The following is a 20237-nucleotide window of genomic DNA, read 5'->3' as shown; positions in this document are numbered from 1 at the left end:
TTTTGCCATCTTCTGGGGATGAAATAAGTGGGTGTGGGGGGAGGTATTTGTGAATTTCCTGCATTGTGCAGGGGATTGGACTAGATGACCCAGGATACCCCTTCTAACCCTATGATTCTATGATTCTAAGTCACTGTACAGAAGCTGTGGTGAAGTGGCTGAGGAAAAAAATGGATAGTCCTCATAAGGGGTGCTGATGTTGGTTGGGAAGGCTGAGATGATAGAAGAAGTTATGCTACCCACTTTGGATGGTGTGGCTTTATCATTTACAGACTTACAGCCAAACTACACAATCCTTTTTAATGAGTCAGGTCAAGGGTCCTCACATCCAACCAGCTTTCTTCACAACCACACAGCCACTGTGTGGAACATCTTTTTAAGTCTGCAGGTCTTGGCTTGAGACCACAATGCCAGGGGGAAGAGAGGCTCCTGCCTTCTACCCTCCAGTATTTTCACAAGCCAAAATGGCCCTGGTGTGGAGTTATTTGCTCCATTTTGGAGCTGCATGTGGAGTATTCAGAAAGCAACATGTATGAATAAAGATACCCTATACCAGCTCTGCAGGTTCTCCAGCAAAGAATGATCTTGCCCAACACCTGTTACCTGAAGCCTGACGTAAATGTTATGCAGGAGGGCAAGAATAGTTTACCCATGTGACATTGCACATGCCCATTGTCTCCTTCAGCTACTGTGCTTGCAGTGTTAGAGATCTATAGCCTGTATGGGCACTGCACTGATATCTAGATGTTCCAACATTTTATTTAAAACTTGCCTGTTTGGAACACCACTCAATACTTCTTGCGCTCCAGCGCTATATTTAAATCTGGTCTTGGGTAGCAGATGTTAAGAAAGACTTTTCTCTGCCTATGACCCTGTAGAATTGGTGTAAAGGAGTTTTGTATCAAAGAAGCATGGTGGGAGGAAGAGAGGGTAGGAATGTCCTAGGTTCCAAAGGATCCACTCTCCATGCACAGAGCATTGCCAACCAGATGATCAAGGATAAGTCAGTACTGCTAGACTATTCATGTGCTAATTACAATTAATATATATTTTAAAAGCATACATATTTATAGGCTGTAACAAGCCAATTGGGACAGGGAGGGTGCTTTGTGCTGGGAGCTGCTGCATGCAAATACAGAAGATGTATCAAAGAAGAAGAGACTGCATACAGGAAATATGGTTACCATTTTTATAAGTGTATGGGTTTACCAGATGCTGCATCTGTAACTTCCTCATTAAAAATGTTTATGAGAACAATTTTATGGATAGTCACAATGCTAAATATTTTATAGGGCAAAAAGACAAAGCACACATACCATAATCAGATGATATTGTGGCAGGCAACTGGCTTACTGTACCAGCTCCTCCCCCAGCTCGAATATATTGCTGTCCACAGATCCTATTAAATAGCCATATGCAGAACAAACATTTCCTTTTCATGGGCAAATTTTTGTCCTCTTCTCCAACTTATTTGTCACTTCTACTGATCAGTTGTTCAAATTAATTCAGGTGATAAAGCACAAATAGATGGTACTAATGTTTACATTCCCTGTTAAATCAGGAGAAAAGACTAAAGAGGAGTCAGAAAAGAAGGAACATTTCATAATGTGTCTTTCTGGTCATAGACAGCTAATGTCAAATGCAGTAATTCTTGCTGTTTATTTTCATGTCATATTAATTATTATAGTTATCTAAGCACAGGTTAAAAAGCCAAACTTGGAACAACTGCAAACAAATGCTACTGCAGGAAAATAGAAACAGAATGAATTTTCTTGGGGAAAGGATGCAGTGTGCTAGAAAAATGGAGACTGCTGCTTGGCATTTAGCTTGGGGCAAAACTGTATCTGCTACTGTAGCTTTATCTTCCTCATCAATAGACTTCAGAGAGCAATGATGGAGAAGAAAGGGGACGGGTGAAGTAAAATATTCACTTAAAAATATTTCATAAAGCCACTGAAGGATAAGCTACATTTTTGTCCCATTAGGGTAAGAATGACAAATATCAACTCTGGGAACTCTTTCTAATGGCAATGTGTACTATAAAGAAACTTCCCAGCATTCTTCAGACAAGAACTCAAATTGCATCACAAAGCCACCCATAAGAAGTTGATAAACACAAGAAGTACAGAGCTGAGCCTAGCACTAGTTTCATGCTACATATCTTTGTGGCTTTTTAAAGCTCTGTACGGTCTACTCTGAGTCTGATTGATGGCAGCTCTCTAGGGTGTCAGGCAGGTGCCTTCCCAGCTCCTGCAAACTGAGATTCTTTAGTTGGAGATTGAACTTGAGACCTTCCTCATGTTTAGTTTGTGTTCTGCCCTTCAACCAGAGTCTTTGTACATAATTGCAGAATAACATTTACAAATGTGTTACATGAGAATCTCCTTTGAAGGTCATAAAACTGACCGGGCACAGGGCCTCAGCACAACTTCTACGGATCACCTAGTCCTACAAGAATTTATTTAGAATTTTTATTTGCTTATGTATTTTAAAATTGATATTCATCTATTACGAATTAACTGTTGTAAACAGTTCACATCCCAATTAAAAACAAGCAATAAAATGAATTAACTGAAAAGAAATAACAGGCTTAGCTGACTTTAATAAAATAGCAATACAGGTAGAGCACCAAAACATTAGAGCATCAAAACAACAGCAAAATAGTTAACAGCAGAAATATAACATGTAGATGAATCACAGCATCACAGCTGGAGGCTCATCAACAGGGACAGACATTTTATTTTGCTGATTTGAGGTTTTAGATTTTGTTTATTCTTTATCTTTATTAGCATTATTATGCAAGTTTGGATCCTTGGTTTTAATGATCCTTGGTGTTTCAATGAAAAATACATTTCCATCTGCAGCTTTCCCCCCCTTACTGCCAACTTCCAAACATATAGGAGAAAGCATCTACATTGTATAGACAATTATATTTTTCATTTCAGAGCAGGCACAGGGAGGTGTGACAACATTAGCATGTGAGTGACTTATTCCTCCTCTCCTAGGATTTGGCTGCAATGATCCATGCTCTGATCACATACAAGTTAAATTACTGTAATGCACTTTATGTGGGGCTGCCTTTGAAAAGCATTTGGAAATGTTATTTGGTTCAAAATGCAGCAGCCAGGTTATAGTCACTGTACAGTACAGCATTCCAGAAGGCGTTTAAATTGTACCTGTCTTGCATTGCTACCATGTAGCCTAACTCTTTCTGAGATTTGAGTCAAAACTTAATCAGCTGCTGGGAATACAGAATCACTAGCATTGCCAACAAAATAATGTAAACTGTGACATTAACAAATATATGTGGCCAGGGCTTTTTTTCTGGGAAAAGAGGTGGTGGAACTCAGTGGGTTGCCCTCAGAGAAAATGGTCACATGGCTGGTGGCCCCACCCCCTCATCTCCAGACACAGGGGAGTTTAGATTGCCCTCCATGCCGCTCGGTGGCACAGAGGGCAATCTCAACTCCCCTCTGTCTGGAGATCAGGGGGCGGGGCCACCAGCCATGTGACCATTTTCAAGAGGTTCCGGAACTCCGTTCCCCCGCGTTCCCCCTGAAAAAAAGCCCTGTATGTGGCCTGTTCAACAAGCCTTTTGTTTTTGCTTTGATTTTCTGAGTCTTTAAGACTGAGAGTCTTTAAGACTTTAAGTGCCATTTCAAAGCTCAAGAAAGAGGCCATGTAAGAGGCACATGTTCTATGGACTATATATTACATGGCATCTGTCACCCTTATTCCCATGATTTATAAGTCTATTTTTCCAGGGGCAGAAAGATGGGTTCATAGAGGTCTGAATAACAGTGAATGCTTTTATAAGGTGAAGTTGTATTTTAAAGATGTATTCACACCTCCAAGGCTGCTTTATAAACAAATTAAAACAATTACTCACCCACTCCCTTGAAAGGAATCCAGACTACTCAGTTGTCCTTAGCTCTCTGGCTTGTGATGAGGTGACTTCAGTATGCCCCTTTCCCATGCTTCTGCAGTCCTGGGTCAGTAGCTGGCGCGGAGTTCCTTCTGGAAGGGAGGCTACCTGTCCTGGCTGTGGTGATTCTAATTATGGTTTTTCTGCTGAAGTATATATTTTCTTAATGTGTATGGCCTTGGTTAGTAATTGGTTGGGAGACCTCCAATGAAGACCAGGGTTTCAGAAGCAGGCAATGGCAAACCACTTCTGTTAGTCTCTTGCCATGAAAACCCGACTAGGGGTTGCGTCAACTGTGACTTGAGGGCAGGATTTAATTTTCATTTCATATGTGTGGTATGGGGACCCTGACCCGGATAGCTCAAGTGAGCCTGATCTTGTTAGATCTCAGAAACTAAGGAAGGTTGGCCTTGGTTAGTAATTGGATGGGAGACCTCCAATGAAGAGCTGCAAAGGCAAACAATGGCAAACCACCTCTGTTTCTTGCCATGAAAACCTCACTGGGGGTGCCATAAGTCAGCTATGACTTGAGGGCACTCTCCACCACCATGGATTATGGAGCTGATGTAGCACAGTAGTTATGATGAGGAAGTCCTTGTATTCAAATCTGTTGAACTCTTTGGAGGGGAAATGGATCTCAGGTTACATCATGTAAAAACTTGATGGAAGAAATTATTTGGTGGATTTCCCTTCTCCCATCACTACTAAGATTTGTATGTCCTGTGCTTGTAAAACTTTGCTGGAATTGTACTGCTTCCCTTTTCTTCAAACAGCATAATCTTGCACAAATTGGGGTTATTTTCACAGAAGCCGGTGTTAGCAGTTAGATTCTTCCTCCCACTGAGGGGCTCTTTATGGACATAAAATCATAAACGTTTTCCTCCTATAGCATAAGTGCAAGACACTGCCTGGCCTGAAATATGCCAGCCAGGTAAAAGGGCCTGGATAAAAATTTTAAAAGGAAAGTCCGAGCGGCTGGCTGACTAAGCATCCCCTCCTTACCTTGGAGTGATGCATAACTTAGGACAGTGAGGCTGCCATGTTAGCCCAAAGCTCGTGTTAGAACCAAAGTGGAGGGTCTAAGAAAGGGTCCGGGGCTGCAATACATGCAGCTTGGCTTCAAGTAGAATATACAATGGGATTTGAAATGTAAGCATACTGTAGAGAGATACACATTACAACAAAATTAAAACAGGAAATTCATTTGTAAAGGAACAGCCTCAAGTATCCTAATGAGATGTCTGTAACCACAAAGTATCATACAAAAACTTTCATGTGTTGGATTTCCTGAAGAAAGACTTTATCACCCTTACGTTTCTCATTTTAAACTAAACATAAAGGTAAGGGATGCAACATATCTGGTATATTACAAAATCTGGTTGTCGTCTAAATTGGATGCCAGAGTGCAAACCACCTTTAATTAATGCAATGGGTATCTCATCATTTTGCTGCCCTACAGAGATACAGGGTGTCGGTGTGTGTGTGTGTGGGGGGGGGGGGAGTATAAGCGCCTAGCGTGGAACAACTGCATTAGAAAATAATTGTCATGCAAATTATTTTGATGACATGAGCTGATTGCTTTTATTCCACTCTATGAAATGAGTAAATTTAATTAGATTCCACTGTATTACACCACAATGTTATGCATATTTAGAAGTTTCTCAATTTTACATACTTGCCAGTATGTCAAAGATTAAACAGAAACAGAGAAGAGTGAAAAAAGAGAGAAAGTGAATGAGTAAAGAACTGGTCCTTATATTCTAATAAAATAAATTTCACTGGGAGAGGGGTTTCAGGAAGCATAGTGGATGTTTTATTTACATAACCATTTTTTTTACAATGATTATTCTAAATCAAATATCATTATTAGAGGTGGGCATGGACTGGAAAACAGAGCTAAATTTGACATGGTCCAGCCCAGTTCGTTGTTTGCAAACACGTGGTTCATGGGACTCACGTTTTTCATGAACTTTGGTCCATTTGGGCTGGTCTGTCAGTCTGTGGTCTATGAGTCCAGACATCCTGGTGCCGATCTATCAATTCCCTAGGCAATGGACGGGACATCTGCAGACCTTCTGCAGACCTTAAAACCTTTATAGGCAGCTCTGGCTGCCAACCAGAGAGCTCCCATTCTTCTCTATGCGAGCAAGGAGCAAGAATTAATTCCCTAGGCAACAGAGAGGATGGACATTCTGCAGCCATGGAAACACCAATCTTAGCCCTCAAAACCTTGATACACAGCTCTGCCTGCCAACTAGAGAGCTCCCATTCTTCCGTATCTAATTCCCTAGGCAACAGCTGGAAAGGTGTCTGTGTGGTAAGTGAGGGCGCTCTTCCCCTACCCTTTCCTGTTTGATTTTGCTTCATTGCAACTTTTTGGTGCTGCAAGCCAATGCAATTCAATTGGCATTTGCGACTCCTAGTATCTACTGGAAGTTTCCTGTGGGTGGCCACTTTGGGGATCTGTAACTCGGACCTCCGAAATGCAATCTTGGTCAAACTTGGAGGGTGGTTGAAGGAGAGCTTGCTGATGCCTTGCTGTGAATTTGGCATCTTTGAGTGAGAAGAGGGCAGTCCTAGGGCCCCCAGAATTGATGGACCATGGACCGATGAACCAGTCCGTGAATCGGGCAGGTCCATGAAAAGTTCATGGTCTGACGGTCTGTGGGGTTTTCCTGATCCATGCACACTTCTAATTGTTATACATGTAAATACTGCAAACTAGTTCAATTTATGTTTGAAAGCACGTAATCATGGATTTTGACTTCATTACTACTTAGTCTTCAAACAATCTCTAAACAGATTTTGTTCAGCATTTGACATTCAAAAGTTTTGCAATAGTTCTTGATTGAATTTAACCTGCTGGAGTGCAGCAATGGTGAGTATTTTACAGGATCTGACATGGAACAGACAACATTGGAAAGTGACTGACAGCTGGCATGCAGTAGCTGTCAGGTTTTGGCAGTGTCTGACATACTGCAATCAACATTTGACAGCATGTGACAGCAATCTGAGAATAGCAGCTGGTACTTGACTAAATTTGATAGATGACTTTCAGTTTTATATTCATGTCAATCATTTATTCTAAACAAAGAAATCAAATTTCAACCTTTGATCTCAAATTTCAGTTCAGTTACCTTCTGAAAGTTGATGATTTTTGCAGATTCCACAATCTGAATGGCAAAAATCGTCAGCTTTCAGAATGTTGCAATCAAGTTTTGATTCAGCTGCAAAGTTAACCCTGGGCAACATCCTTCAAGTTCAGATAGAGTGACAACGTCTGGGGTTGGCAACATCTTCTTAAAAGATAATGGCTTGAATTGTATGCCTAGTTCCTCTTGCAGTTCTCCTCATCCTTGGTGTGATGGTTCTCTGCTTCTGGAGCACATTCTTCTAGTGCTCGGCACTTCTGCTGATACAAGACCAATGTCTTTCAAAGAACCATCAAGTGTCCAGGGCCAGAGAAGTGTGTTCTGCAACAGAGGTCCACCTCTGCTACAGAGAGAGAGAAGCACTAGTAGAAATAAGGTTTGATCCAAGCTCCGAAGGACAGAGAGAGTTTGCAGAAGCAGTTCCTTCTTCCCTTTGTAGCCCTTTGTTCAGCTCACCAAGCCACTACTGAGGGCTGGGGAGCCCTAGAAGACAAATGCCACTTGGCCTAGGTGACTCCATCAGAAAGGGAAATTTGATTAAATCAATCCCCCTCCCTTTGTTCTTGTGTGAGCAGAGCAGGGGCCATGAATGGACCAAGAGCAAAGGAGGAGGATTTCATCTAATTGCTCTTTTTTACAGGAGCCCCCCCCCCCAAATACCACATGGCATATTGATCTGTCAAGCTCAGCAGTAATTTTTAGAGAGATGCCAGGGACTGCTAGGAGAAGTGGGAAAGATCTTTTTCTGTAAACTCGGTTCATAGAAGTTTCTTTTTACCTAGTGTCTTGTTCCTTCATGCCCAAGTAATTTGGGGTACTTGGATCTTAGGGAAATAAAGAGTAATAAGGAGGTTTTATATTCATTCTGGAATGGGTTCTGTGTACAAAAAATAACTGTATGTCAGTGCATTGTTGTGACCCATTCGTGCACACACCTGACTTTTATCATGGATCATAGTATTTTTTTTAACTGTGTGGTTTTGTGGTTCAGTAGGGAATATTTCTAAAGAGGAAGCATTAAGAGCCCTTTGTGTTGCAGCCTTCCAGGCTTTAATGAACTTACCCAAGTCTTTTGCATCTCTTTTAAAGAACTTTTTCTAGCACCTCCAAACTTCAAATATATGAATCGGCATTCAATGACTCTCTTCTGCTTCAGCAAAAGGAATCTTGTTCCATTGAAGAAAGGCTTCCTCCATTGGAGGAAGGCTTCTCAGAGGGTTGTAGGATCCAGTCCACATTTTTTAAAATGTACATAATTCTGTATATGGAAAAACAAAGTCACTTGTAGTAGAAAAAAAGACTAAATAATTACTTCCCCGCACAAAGTCAAGTAACACGTAGAATATAAAAATGAAAAAATGTCTCCAAACTAATAAATATGAAGCCTTCAGTGTCACTGCCTGCTTATTTATTCACTTCTTTCTATGTCTTGTAGATCATAGATGTAGAGTAATTCTCTAGTGTGAAGTGGATTCTTCTTTTTCTGTAGTGTCTTTTATGCTTCTAGCTTTTCTTGGTTTGTGTCAGATAGAATGCATAGAAATAGTTACTTATGAAGGGCATGACTAGTAATGATTATCAGAGGTGAGGGAGAAGCTTGAAAAACTGAACATGTCTGTTTGCTGGAGGCTAACTTTTTTCCTTTGGTGTTTAGCTCCAAAATTTCATTAGCTAACTTAAAGCAATATTTCTAAGAACCTGTTCTATCCAGATCAATATCAAGTCAGTACAATGAATTGCTGTCGATGAGCTTGGGGTACTGGGATTTGTTTGCAGCAGAATGTTCAATTAGATTTTGAGCCCTTGTGCTTGTTACTTTGGGCAGGAAGTCTGAATGATTCTTCTGTTTCCTTCCAAAAGGGATCTTATGTCCCATAGAAATGTATGTGCGTTGCTGCAAAGTCAGAGAACCTTCACTTCCCCACAAGGAAGTCACTTGACTTTTCTGTGGAAATGTTAAGAAAAATGTTCCAAATCAGGTAGTAAAATTGTGTGTGTACAGAAACAGAAAGTAAAACTGTGTGTCCTTTTGTTCCAGTGATAAAGTCAGGGCTCATTTCGAGGGGAAATGTGCAGGAATGCAGTTCCGGCAGTTCCCCAAAGAGGTCACATGTCAGGTGGCCCTGCCCACCTGACTCTCGGCCATTTTGGGCCCATTTCAGCCTGGATTGGGGCCAAAACAGCCCAGATTGGGCCTCTGATGGGTGGTGGATCACTCTCCCACTCAGCAGCAGCCCGATCCTGACCATTTTAGGCCCCTTTTTGGCCATTTTCAGCCCCTTTTTGCCATTTTGGGCCCAATTTCGGCCCTGAATGGCCAGGATTGGGTCCAAAACAGCCAGGATAGGTGATGTCAGGGGGTGTGGTATATGCAAATCAGTTATGCTAATGACACACTTCTGGTGATGGCAAAGGGTGTGGCATATGCTAATGAGTTGTGCTAATGAGTTCCTCCAGCTCTTTTTCTACGAAATGACCCTTGGATAAAGTTACTTGCAAAAGTTCCCTCAGCAGTATTTTTGGTGCAAGAATTAACAGAAAAATGAGCTGATGACTAAGCAGGTTAAGACCCACCATGTGAGATTTGTTGAGGTAAATCAGAAATACGAGTAACAGGAGCTTTTTAGAAAGCAAGTCTTCCTCTTACAATCCTGAGAGGAATTTTCATTTACATTGGGAGAGAGAAAATTATGCCATATCTGGAAAACCTACAAGCTTCTAATTTCCCCTTGTCAGTTGTCATGTTCAGAATACTTTCAGGTATACAAGTGCCAAAGAGACTCCATTTTAATCCTTTCAGTGTTATAAGTGCTTTCTTCGCAGGTGCCAGGATGTTCCCGGGCAGTTATCTTCCAGAGGAGGAATGTTTTGGCTATCGCTGTTCCAGCCTCGAAGGACTTTCGCTTTCCGAGCTTCAAAGGGATTGTTTTGAGAACTATGGGGGGAGGTTGGGCCTGCTGGGATCTGTTACTTTGTGCTTTGTGCTTTGCCTGTCATTGGTAACAATTCACATGTACCATCCTGAATATTGTATTCAGGCTCGTGGACTATAATGCATTCTTTCTTCAGTAAACTTTTGAAAACAATGGGCTTTTGTCTGATTGCAGAAGGTAGTCTGGAGTAAGGACATTATCTAGCCACAGTTCTGACATTTTGTTACCAATCACCTTTTCCAATGCCTAAGCCGGATCAGACGGACTCCAAAGCTGTCCCGGTCAGGGACCTTTTGTTTGACCCGTATGCCTCCCCCGGCTCTCAAGGATTGGAACCTCAAGGACCTGTACCAAGAGGCAACGGCTCCTCTGTTACTACGCTCTACACCCTCGCTCCCAGCAGTGCAGATACTCGGCCCAGAGCTACAGCCAAACCACTGTTTTCCGTACCCACCCCGACGCAGTGGGGTGCGAGACCAAGGGAGACGAGGGAACGGAGGGCCAGTACGATGTTCACGCAATCACAGATGGACAGTCGGCGAAGTTTAGAGTCAATACCCGAGCATGCCAGCAGCCAACCGTGGCTCTACTGGAACAGGACAACCAAGCAAACGGAGTGGGAGACGTCCTGCCGCGGTGTCCTAAGCTGGGATTATTCCGAAGTCACCCCATGGTCGGGGCAACCGGATGTAAGTGAGCACCAGTGGGTGCAACTTCAAAGCAGAACGATTGCAATTGACTCTGGGATTTCAGCAGTCACTGGTTTGGCGAAAGGGATCTTAGCTGCAAGATCCCAAGAAGAACAAGGCATGGAAGAAACCCTGCCTTGGCAACGGTCGAAAGCCACGAGACCACATGCAGAATATGTGCCAACCTCGCAGGCTACTGGGTACACGGAACAGGAGGGGGAAAACCCAGACAGAGTGCAAGTGTTGGAGACCAGGCTAGTAAGCATGGAAGAAAGTTTAGCCCACGCCGTCCACCTACTATCTGTACTCGTGGTGGGGGACAGTGGACGAGAACCGCCAGCTGGTCTACCAGACATCAGTCAAAGTTTGTCTACCTTACAAAGCCTTGTGCCCCGCCCCGAGGGCCCTATCCAACCATGGCCGCAACAGCCACCTGAAACTGGAGATTCTGAGTCTGAAACCGGGGAAGGACCCTGTCCAGAAGACCCGTGTCCTGAGGGCCCGATCCAGCCGTGGCCGCAACCTGAGCCTGATACCAGGGAAGGACCCCGTCCAGAAAACCCCTGTCCCGAAGATCCAATCATACCAACTGACAACGGAAGCGGCAGAGGAGGTGGGGAACCGGAATGTCCCGTGAGGCCCGCTTCCCCTGTAGCGCCTCCACCCACGACCCAAGAGAGTGAGCCACCAGTTTTACCGAGAGGGGGTACGCCGCAAATCATACCGGGGACGAGCGTGATTGGTAGAGGTACCACTCCCCGGCCACACCAAACGCCGGGACCGAGAGGGACCCTAACACCCAGTCAACCAATTCCTGGAGGAACTCTGTTACCTCTGCAGCCTATTTCTCCTCATCCATCCCCGGTACAACCGGCACCCCAAGGACCGATTCCTGCTCCTCTGTTACCTGCGCCCAGATTGCCGGCGCCTCGAGGCACACCGCCAGTCCAGCCAGCACCTTTACGGCCAGCGCCGCTACAACCCGTACCTAGAGGGCCTCCCCAGCCGATCCCGGGAGGGCCTCCTCCACGACAACCTCAACCTTATCCTCAGCAACCTCCGCTGCCACTACCGCCAACACCGCGACAGCCTCCTTTACAACTCGCCCCGCTCGACGTTTACCCGATGCCAGCACCAGCTCCCAGGCAAGAACTCCCCATGGGCTGGGTGAAATTGGAAGCTACTTTTGATGGAGACCCATCCAAGTTGGGATTTTTCCTTGTACAAGCGGTGCAATTCTTTAATCGATGGGGACACCTTTTCGGAAGTGAGGCCAGTCAAATCGAACACCTGGGCTCGAGACTCCAAGGTAAAGCTGCAGACTGGTATGTAGGACTTTATGATATTGGTGCCCCCGAATTAAATACTCTTCAGGGGCTAGTGGATGCACTCCGAGCCCAATATGAAGACCCTCTAGAAGAAACTAGAGCCCGGACTGAATTGCAGTCTATTAGGCAAGGCAGCATGTCGGCTAGAGACTATGTTACGAAATTCCGACAACTAGCTGCTAAATGCCCAAGGTGTGAAGAATCGACCAAAATAATTTTGTTCAAACAGGGCTTAAATCCCAAGCTGTTGGATAGAGCCCTTATGCAAGATAATCCTCCCACTCTACTGGGATGGATTCAATTAACCTGTGAAGTTGAAAACCGCATGCTAGAAGTCAGGTTAGTGGAACAACAGCAACACATGGGTCAAAGGCGCTCCTCAGTTCTTGTCAGAGGAGGCAGAGGTGCCGGATATGCTACTCGCGGAGCGAGAGATGCTAGATGGCAACAAGGATTGTGCCTGCAGTGTGGCCAAAGTGGTCATTTTGCGGCGCAATGTCCGTACCGGCCTGTGCAAAGACCTCCGCTCCAACTAAGACGTCCAGTCCCCACAGCCTACCGCGCCCAACACCAGCTCCCCGAACAGCGAGAGGCAGAGGAGCTCCTCGGAGAAACCCTCCCGAAAGAGGGTTAGAGCTGGAAGAAGTTATGGAATATGATCCAACCGCTCTAACCGGGGAGGAGAATCCAGAGAGTCCCACCTTGGGAAACGAAATGGATCTGTCGTAAAAGGACCCAAACAGCAGATCAAACCTCAGTCAGTTCCTACTTCGAACAGACCCCAAGGGTCCATACTCTTCATACCGGTAACCTTAGTGAACCCAGACAGGAAAATGCACATCCGCGTGCAAGCTCTGATAGACTCGGGCTGCTCTAGAGACATTATTGCACCAGCCCTAGTACATGGATTAGTACTTCCTATTAAAGAATTGGAAACGCCTGTCATTTTTGAGCAAATGGATGGCACTAACGTGAATCCAGTCACAACTGAAACCAGTCCGGTCATAACCGACATGGGACAACATTGGGAAGTAAGATCATTCGTTATTAGTGCCACTGCCAAATACCCCTTGATCCTGGGAAGCCGATGGTTATGCGATCACAACCCCTACATCAACTGGGCCGAGGGAAGCATCACATTCACCCATGAGGCTTGCAAAATTCATCGTTGGAATCAAAATTGGGGTAACAATCCTACCATCACTGAGCCTGCTCTCCTCACCCAGGAAGAAATCAACCAAATACCCAAGCAATACAGAGCTTACACCCAAGCCTTCACAGAGGAAGAAGCTAATACGTTACCTCCTCATAGGAGGATGGACTGTGCCGTGGAAATTTTACCGGGCGCCTCCCTGTCCAAGGGCTGCCTATATCCCATGAGCCCAAACGAAAGGGAAGAACTCCGCAAGTTCATTGACATCAATCTTCAAAGAGGATTCATTCGACCTGCTAACAGCCCGCATGCTGCACCAGTGCTCTTCGTCAAAAAGAAGGACGGGGGCTTAAGACTCTGCACGGATTTTCGGGGACTTAACGCTGTATCTTCCAGCAATGCCTATCCCATCCCGCTCATCAGAGATCTACTCAACGTCGTGGCTCAAGGTAAGATCTTTACGAAATTGGACTTGAAAGATGCTTACTTCCACGTTCGTATCAGAGCAGGGGACGAATGGAAAACCGCTTTTAACACGCCCCTCGGCCAGTATGAATATTTAGTTATGCCATTTGGCCTGGCTGGGGCCCCCTCGGTTTTCATGTCCATGATCAATGAAGTACTGCACGAATTCTTATACAAAGGTGTTGTGGTGTACCTAGATGATGCTTTAATCTATTCGGAAACCGAAGAGGAACACGTAGAACTTGTAAAAAAGGTCTTGACCACTCTAATGTGTAACAAACTGCCCATTAAGCTATCTAAATGTGAGTTCCACAAAACAGAACTCACTTATTTAGGCTACTGCATCTCCAAAGATGGCTTAAAAATGGATCCGGGCAAAGTACAAGCAGTACAAAATTGGCAAACCCCTGCTACCCGCAAAGAACTACAATCCTTTTTGGGCTTTGCCAACTTCTATAGAGAATTCATTGCGAACTTTGCTCAAATTACACTCCCCCTAACCGAACTGTTAAAAACCAAAGACAAGGGTGACCAAGCTAAAAAACCGAGTGCCAAATTGCCTTGGACACCGGAATGCCAAGCTGCATTCAATCACCTCAAAACACAGTTTATCTCAGAACCCGTTCTGCAGCACCCCGATGAAAATCGCCCCTTTGTGGTGCAGGTTGACGCCAGCGACACCGCAATTGGAGGTGTACTATTGCAACGGGGGGAGGACGGAAAGCTCAAGCCCTGGGCCTTCCTTTCCCGAAAGTTTTCTGAAGCAGAAAGAAATTGGAATGTTTGGGAAAAAGAGGCTTTTGCTGTAAAAGCAGCTCTCACTACCTGGAGACATTGGTTAGAAGGAGCCCGCCATCCTTTCGAGGTTTGGACGGACCATAAAAATTTAGAGGCCCTACGCAGCCCCCGAAGACTAAATGCCAAGCAGCTGCAGTGGGCGGAGTACTTTTCTAAATTCAATTTCACGTTAAACTTTCTACCGGGCAAGACCAATTTTCTAGCCGATGCTCTATCACGCATGCCCCAGCACAAAAGCAAACGGGAGGAGACAGTAGACACCATCTTTTCACCTACGCAGTTAGGGGGTGTGGTAACCACACGCAGCCGCACGACCCAATCCCCTCAACCCAATCAGGGGTGGAGACAAAAATTGAAAGCTGAAGTGGAAAAGGAGGGGGGGAACGTGCCCAAAGACAAACTGCAACAATCCGAACAAGGGGAATGGCTTTGGGGAGACCGCTTCTATGTACCCAAAAGTTTAAGAAAAGAAGTTTTACAACGCTGTCACGATGCCCCTACGGCAGGACACTATGGGTACCTAAAAACACTTCATTTAGTACAACGTCAATTTTGGTGGCCAGGCATGCGCAAAGACATTTCCCAATATGTAGCGTCCTGCCCCATTTGCCTCAGTGCCAAATCCCGCAAAGGCAAACCACCAGGATTATTGCAGCCTTTAGAAACACCAAGCAGACCGTGGGAAGTAATATCCATGGACTTTATTACTGATTTACCCCCCTCCAAGGGGCACAACTGTATTTTGGTTGTGGTGGATTTATTCTCCAAGCAAGCTCACTTTATACCTTGCACCATTATACCTTCCGCTCGAAAACTAGCTGATATCTTTATAAAGCACATTGTAAAAATACATTCTTTTCCGTCAAAGGTGATTTCGGATCACGGCGGACAATTCGTTGCCAACTTCTGGCGGGAGCTTTTACAAATGCTGGGTATTGAACAAGGTTTAAGTTCAAGTCATCATCCTCAAACCGACGGACAATCGGAAAAAACTAATCAAATATTAGAACAATTCCTCCGCTGTTATATCAATTTCCAGCAAGACAACTGGGTCGATTTGCTCCCAATGGCAGAATTCTCCTACAATAACAGTGTGCACGCCTCCACAGGAGAGACTCCTTTCAAAGTAGTTTATCGCTTCCACTTCAAACCCTTCCCGTTTGATGCGCTCCCTCCTCCTACTTCAGCATCTCATGACGTCACCGAATGGTGGGGGGAAGCGGCTCAACAATGGACTCAAATTAGAAAACACCTCGACAAAGACAAACAGGATTATAAAAAGTATGCCGACCGCCACCGTGCGGCCGAGTGGAATTTACAACCCGGTGATCTTGTCTGTCTTTCCACAAAGAATCTGAAAGTAACCCAAACCAGCCGCAAATTGGCTCTGAAATTTCTAGGACCCTTTCCTGTTCGTAAAGTAATCAACAAAGTGACTGTTGCCCTAGATTTACCAAAGAATTTACGCTACGTACATGATACTTTCCATGTCAGCCTGCTGAAACGAGCCCCTCCAGCAAACCAATGGCACACCCGTGCCCCTCCTATTCCAACTCTAATTGATGATCAGACCCATTACGAAGTACAGCAAATTTTGGACTCTAAATTAAAACGAAATCAGCTCTTTTACCTCATCAGGTGGAAAGACTTTGACTCTGGGTTTGATGAGTGGGTGAACTCTGTGCATGTACATGCTCCTAGGCTAGTCAAGACATTCCATAAACGCTATCCCCATAAACCGGGGGGGGAGCATCTTAGAGGGGGCAGAATGTCATGTTCAGAATACTTTCAGGTATACTAGTGCCAAAGAGACTCCATTTTAATCCTTTCAGTGTTATAAGTGCTTTCTTCGCAGGTGCCAGGATGTTCCCGGGCAGTTATCTTCCAGAGGAGGAATGTTTTGGCTATCGCTGTTCCAGCCTCGAAGGACTTTCGCTTTCCGAGCTTCAAAGGGATTGTTTTGAGAACTATGGGGGGAGGTTGGGCCTGCTGGGATCTGTTACTTTGTGCTTTACGCTTTGCCTGTCATTGGTAACAATTCACATGTACCATCCTGAATATTGTATTCAGGCTCGTGGACTATAATGCATTCTTTCTTCAGTAAACTTTTGAAAACAACAGGCTTTTGTCTGATTGCAGAAGGTAGTCTGGAGTAAGGACATTATCTAGCCACAGTTCTGACAGTCAGTTAGATAAGGGCTTAGAAAGGAATTGCTCCACTTAGGATGGCGCTGTAAGTGTCCCCTCACAGACATATCAGTGTAAAGAAAGATTGAATACGTTTCATGGATAGAAACAAAGTTTTGAGTCATCTAGTAGCTTCTTTAGCACATTGGGTCCACTGTGGATAGTATTCTCCAGAGCTCTACTAGTTATTGGTTTGGCTCAAGCCAATTTTTTCACTCAGTCTTGCCCACTCCCCATGATAGTTTTTATATTGCTGTAATATATTATATATGGCTTTTGTGCATTCAGATCCCATAATTTTTGTGCAGGCATAGCCATTTTTAGCAGTCAAAGGGCCCTTTTCTTCAATTTTTACCAGCAAAAAAGCTGGCTGGATCCAACCCATCAGTCCTGTAACTGTAGATCAGTAAGGCTGTCAGACTTTTGTCTGAATGGGGTGTGATTTACAGTGCTATAAGGAAACACTTAAATTTTGAAATCCATGATAGGTTCTAAGAAACAGAGGCCCTGTAGCTATGTGCTCCAAATCATAAAGTAATAAATAGGAAGAAATTGAAAAGCATCAGAATTCAAATATTTAAGGACTTTCAGTCATGAATTAACTCAACAGAAGAGGTTCCTGGGACTGTTTATCGTATTGTATAAATCATGTAAATACAGGGAAAAAATAAGGTACTTACAGATGTAATCTGCAACCTCTTAATTGAAAGATTGCACAGAACTAGATGGAAACCAGTTGGTGAGATTTTCACTTCTCCTGGGAGTAGTTGTGCTTTTCAAAGTTAAGGTATCCTGCAGGAGAACACAGTGTAACCTGAGTACCTGGCCTCTTTGCCATTTCCCTATGAACCAACTGACCTCTGTGTACAATAGGGCATCCGAACTATGTGTACAGTAAGTTTATTATTTGAGCAATGTTTACCTTTCACCTGCAACGATTTCCCAATTTAACCTTTGTTTTTATTTCATTCCTATTTATTTATTTATATTATTTATAGTCCGCCTTTTTCACTGAGACTCAAGGCAGATTACACCGTATTAGATTAGTACAATCAGTATCAAGGACATTTCCATAAACAATGCTGTAGGATAAATAAATACAAGTTTAGCAAGGATCCAATACAGAGTTGACGAAATGCTGGAACAAAACATAAACATTTCTAGGACTGACATTAGACAACATGAAGCACAGGTAGCTCATAGGAGGACCTATTTAAGCCACAGATAATATGTAAAGCAACATAGTGGTAAAGTCTAGTCATTAGCGAAGCATCTGAGACATCCTCCCTACAATACAGCCTCCTATCTAAGTAAAAAGTCTTTTTGAATAATTCAGTTTTGCATTGTCTGTGGAAAGCCAGGAGAGTAGGGTCTTTCCTGACCACCTCAGGCAGGCCATTTCACAGGGTAGGGGCCACCACAGAGAAAGCCCGTATATGGGCTGCTATTGATTTTGCCCATGTGCAGGCTGGCACCCGCAGGAAACCCTGTTCAGATGAGCGAAGCTGCCATGGAGGAACATAGGGAGGGAGGCAGTCCTATAGGTCCAGTAGCACCTTTAAGACTAACCAACTTTATTGTAGCATAAGCTTTCGAGAATCACATCTGACGAAGAGAACTGTGATTCTTGAAAGCTTATGCTACAATAAAGTTGGTTAGTCTTAAAGGTGCTACTGGACTCTTTTTGATTTTGCTACTACAGACTAACATGGCTAACTCCTCTGCATCTAGTCCTATAGGTGTGCAGGACCAAGGCCGTGAAGAACTTTGTATATAATAACCAATACCTTGAACTGAGCATGGTAACTGATAGGTAGCCAATGGAGTGACTGTAGGATGGGATTGATGTTCATGCTCCCACTCGCCTGTTACCAGAATTGGTCTCCTTGTGAGTAAGAGTGGGAGAATTAACAAGCAAGGAAGACAGCTATGAGAGAGGTCGGTAACTACGGGATCTTTTTCATCAATTTTTATGGAGTCCCTTCCAATTATAGGAAACAAGATCGGTGGTTTGAATGCAGAGAACAAACTTTTATTGAAAAAGGAAATTACATGCACATACACACAGGGTAAATAGCAAAACAGTTACACACACACAGAGTCCTAGGAAGCTAGGCAGAAGTTGAAATAGAGTGAGGGAGGGCAAAGTATATCTACCTATCCTGAAGAGTAGTCCAGTCCACAGGGAAGAGGACAGCTTCAAATGCCACTGTTCTCAGCCAGGAGAGCAAGGGGCTTGGGGCAAATCTCAAGGGTACAGCGCCTTGGATCCAGTAAGTGTGTACGATGAGAGAGAGAGAGGCTTAGGCAAGAGACCCTAAGCAAGCAGTGTCCTGGAAGCATGCATGATTTGAATGGGGCCAGGGCACTACTCTTATAGGGTAAACGCACCCTAAGGTAGAGTGGTCCACCTAGCCGTTGGAACAAAGACTCCAACATTCAGTTCCTGGGACTAACAAAAGGTTTGATTACCTTGATTGGTAGCTGCCAGGATGTGTGAAAGAGAACGCAAAATTTGTTCTAGCACTGCACAAAAGGGCAGTTTGTTAATGAAGTCCACCGGAGCTAGGTTGATGGATTTAGTTGGAGAATGTACCTTCCCAGGAACGAACTGTAAATACTTATGAATGCCATTTGATTAGCTCCTCAATCAATGACAGGAGATCTCAACACGGAAAGAGGAAAAGGAATGTGTTAAGTGGGGATAACTCTGCGAGACCTTTGCTGCACTGGACTCCTCCCGGAGCTGGAGAGACTGCAAATCAAATCACCACAGATCACCCCACATTCCTAGGCAGCATTCCATTCATGCTTGGGTCTCCTGGGCGAGACTCAGCAACTGTTAGCTGGGATTCCCCCTGGCTGCAATTCAAATTGCCATTTTAAATCCAGGGACCTTGTGATTTTATATCACAGGTACCCATGTTAAATGGCTTATTAAAGATGGCGGAGGCTGGGCCAACTGCTTTCATGCTCCTGATAACTGTTGCGCTGCAGCATTTTGCACCAATTAGTCTCCTAGTTAACTTAGATGGAAGACCCATTGTCCAGCATTGATTTTACCATAGCATGGATCCAGGTGGCCAGGTTGAGGGAAGAAGTCATCTTCCAGGCTAGAGTGAAGTTGTAGAAAGCATTTTCTGCCAGATGTTTTGTATTCTGAAAATAATGTGCATCCTTGTTTAGCTGAATGCGTATTTCTGCCTCTCACCTTCCCTGGCCACACTTTTAAAAATGTCAATTTTAGCTGCCTGTGTATGGGCAGCTCTTTCTTGTTGATGTGCTATGTTTGGGGGAGAGGGTGAGAGAGGGTGGGGGATAAGGTTACATGGGGGTTGTTTGTTGTTATATTTACTATTCTGTGTGGGAAAACAATTTAAAAATCTTGCAGTTTGGCGTAGTGGTTAAGAGTGCAGGACTCTAATCTGGAGAGCCGGGTTTGATTCCCCACTCCTCCACTTGAAGCCAGCTGGGTGACCTTGTGCTAGTCACAGCTCTCTGGAGCGCTCTCAGCCCCACCCACTTCACAGGGTGATTGTTGTTGTGGGGATAATAATAACATACTTTGTAAACCACTCTGAGTGGGTGTTAAGTCATCCTGAAGGGC

General features: G+C 44.3%; 1 protein-coding gene across 2 annotated transcripts in view; it reads left to right on the top strand.

Annotated features, from left to right (window-relative positions):
- MTUS2 (microtubule associated scaffold protein 2) overlaps positions 1 to 20237 on the top strand; it is a 277327-nt gene that overhangs the window by 169730 nt on the left and 87360 nt on the right. The window lies entirely within an intron of this gene.

This window comes from Eublepharis macularius, chromosome 3 (genome assembly GCF_028583425.1).
Source record: "Eublepharis macularius isolate TG4126 chromosome 3, MPM_Emac_v1.0, whole genome shotgun sequence".
In the NCBI taxonomy this organism is placed as follows: Eukaryota; Metazoa; Chordata; class Lepidosauria; order Squamata; family Eublepharidae; genus Eublepharis; species Eublepharis macularius.
The sequence above is the reverse complement of the archived record's forward strand: the minus strand, read 5'-3'. Positions and strand labels throughout refer to the sequence as shown.